This window comes from Bos indicus x Bos taurus, chromosome 26 (assembly GCF_003369695.1).
Source record: "Bos indicus x Bos taurus breed Angus x Brahman F1 hybrid chromosome 26, Bos_hybrid_MaternalHap_v2.0, whole genome shotgun sequence".
Classification (NCBI taxonomy): Eukaryota; Metazoa; Chordata; class Mammalia; order Artiodactyla; family Bovidae; genus Bos; species Bos indicus x Bos taurus.
In genome coordinates, this window is record NC_040101.1 from 13,999,800 (window position 1) to 14,003,042 (window position 3,243).

A 3,243-nucleotide genomic window follows, 5' to 3' on the forward strand; every position below is an offset into this window, starting at 1 on the left:
CACGGTATTTCTGCCCTTCGACACAACGGGTGGCCTGCAGAGAAGGGACATGGTGTTTCCAATTCATACCAAGTGTTCAACTGGCTCAGCCTCTAATGAGCTGTGTGAGTTTAGACAAGCCTCTAACCTCTCTGGGCCTTGGTATCTCATGGGAATGAGCTGCCCTGTAGGGTTTCTCAACTTGGGGCTGAGTCATTTCCCAAGGAGCAGTTGTGTCGGGTGGGGGAAGGGCTGGGGACCAGGTAGGCAGGAGGCATGGGAAGAAAGGATGGAAAGACGAGAGCGTCTACATCATGAAGCTCCCATCTCCCTGGAGGCTGGCCTGGTGGAGAACTGAAATTCTTGCTTCTCACAGTTCCTTCAGAAGAGAGTATGAGTCTATAATATAATAGAATAACTGCCAATGATCACTGAGCCCTTTTAGGAGGCACTTTGCCATGCTTTTTACATGCCTCATTTCATTTAGTCATCACAACCACCCAAACGGCCCTCTGAAGTAAGTTTAATTATTGCCCATTTCACAGATGAGGATGCTGAGGCTCAAAGTGGGTGAGTGGACAAAAGGTGTATATGGTGGGGAAAAAAGGGAATGAAGAGACCCCAGAGGAAAATGGAAGACGTGTCCTAAAGCAAAGTCCTGCACCGCTTTGATTAAGCTCCTGCTCCAACTAGAGAAAGATTCTCTCTTGATTCATGCATCTGATAATAAGAGAGGTGCCAATTACATGCCTTCTACTACCGTTGATTAGTTGTGTGTTGCTGGAAACTAGGTATGTTGGAAAGATGAATCAACATCACAAAATTTCCACGTGGCTTTGGCACAAGCCTTTTGGGTTCTCCATGCCGCTCTCCCAGGAAACCCCAAATCTTCACAAGCCCTCTGGGGCCTGCACTTTCCCATCCTTGCCCCAGCACAGAGGCAAGAGGCTGCCAGCCCTGTATTTCAAACTCTTCCTGTGTGCTGAGCCATAACACTCTTCCTGTTGGTGACTTAGCTTCTCTTCCTCCCACGAATATACTTGGGGCTATTTTGGAAGGATTTTGCCATGACAGCCTCTGAGTGCTAATGAGTGTGACTCCAGAAGAGAAATTTCCATTAGTAGGTAAGAAAAGAAGACAAATAACCTTGAAATTTAATAAACAGTACTGTGCCTTGTATTTTTCAGGGTTCTCCAGAGAGACAGAACTGATAGGATATAAATAGATAGATAGAGATAGACAGATAGATGATAGATAGATAGATGTTGTTGTTCAGCAGCCAAGCCATGTTTGACTCTTTGCAACCCCATAGGCTGCAGCATGCCAGGCTTCCTTGTCCCTCACACTTATATGCTGCTGCTGCTGCTAAGTCGCTTCAGTCGTGTCCGACTCTGTGCGACCCTATAGACGGCAGCCCACCAGGCTCCTCCGTCCATGGGATTTTCCAGGCAAGAGTACTGGAGTGGGGTGCCACTGCCTTATATAGAATTGTATAAAAAGATATATAGATAGAGGTATTTATTTAGAAGAGGAGGTTTCTGTTAATAATCAGGAACCATCCATGATTATGGATGCCAAGAAACTCCGTCATCTGCCCTGTGCAAGCTGGATGTCCAGAAAGTGATGTGAAAGTTTCTTCAGTTGTAACCGACTCTTTGCGACCCCATGGACTATAGCCCACTAAGCTCCTCTGTCCACAGAATTCTCCAGGCCAGAATACTGGAGTGGGTAGCCATTCCCTTCTCCAGGGGATCTTCCCAATCCAGGGATCGAACCCAGGTTTCCCACACTGCAGGTGGATTCTTTACCGTCTGAGCCACCAGGGAGGTCCAGAGAAGCAGTAGTTAAATCCAGTCCAAACCCAAAGACCTGAGAACCAGGAAAACCAAGGGGGTATGTCCCAATTTGAGTCCAAAAGCCCAGGAATTAGAAGCATTGATGTCCAAGGTCAAAAGAAGATATATGTCTCTGCTCAAGCAAGAGGAAACATTCACCTTCCTCCAGCTTTTTGTTCCACATAGTCACCCAAGGGTTGGGATGATGCTGATCATATGAGTGAGAGTGATCTTCTTCACTCAGGCGACCAAATCAAATACTAGTCTCTTCCGAAAATACCCTCACAGACACACCCAGTCATAATGTTTTACTAATTATCTGGATGTTCCCTGGCCCAATCAAATTGACACACCAAAAACAGACACACCAAAAACTGACCGTCACAGTCACTTATCTCCTAGCAACGCCCTACGTGCTAAATTCCACCTGGCACTCAAGTTCAAAGCTAAAGTTGTTTTGTGGTTACATCCTTCATTCAACAAATACGTCTTGAGTACCTGCTACATGCAAGGCAATGGGCTGGGTGATGCTGAGAATCCAGGGGGCAGAAAACATGAGCCCTGCTCTCCCATGGCGTATACTCTCAGAGGACAGCACACACAATAATATGCGGCCAAAGAAGAAGAGACCTGCAGATCCACGGGAAGACTTCCTGGGAGGAAAGACTTCCTGGGAGGATGGGCCTTCAAGGATGATAAGAGATGGTGCCCCACCACCTTGCTTCAAATCTCATCTCCGACGTTCAGCAGCTGTGTGACCAAGGCAAGTTACTTAACTTCTCTGTGCCTGTCTTTCCTCATTTGTAAAGTGAAAGTGAAAGTGAAGTCGCTCAGTCGTGTCCAACTCTTTGCGACCCCATGGACTGTAGCCTACCAGGCTCCTCGGTCCATGGGATTTTCCAGGCAGGAATACTGGAGTGGGTTGCCATTTCTTTCTCCAAGAGATCTTCCCCATCCAGGGATCGAACCCGGGTCTCCTGTATTGTAGACAGACGCTTTACCGCCTGAGCCACCAGGGAAGTTATATTTGTAAAGTGGGCAAAAAAAAAAAAAAACCAACCCCATTGGGTGTTGTGATGATTCACTGAGTTAATACATATATAGTACAGGTCTTGCCACATAGTAAATGCTCAATAAAAGTGAGATAGGAAATGATTATTATCTGTTAAATGGAGCAATAAAGGGTCTTATTTTGCTGCCAGGATAAAGATGAGATAATTCAAGTAAAGCATTCCGGACAAGGCCTAGCGCATGCTAAGCACTAGATAATGTTGCTATTTTTTCTTAACAGTGTTGTCCTGTTGGCGGCAGAGGTACAAAAGGGAGGAGTGCAAGGCAAGCAGGGCAAAGCATTAATTAGCTCCCCCTCCTCTCCTTCCGGGTCCCAGGCCCTCTGTTTAGCCCCACACCCTAGGCTGCCAAGTGTCAT

At 46.7% G+C, this 3,243-nt stretch overlaps 1 non-coding gene across 1 annotated transcript; it reads right to left on the minus strand.

The window, feature by feature from the left end:
* Nucleotides 1-2,761: 2,761 nt before the first annotated feature.
* On the minus strand, nt 2,762-2,833 carry TRNAC-ACA. The gene has a single exon. It is a non-coding gene; the product is annotated as a tRNA-Cys (tRNA).
* Between the last annotated feature and the right edge of the window lie 410 nt (nt 2,834-3,243).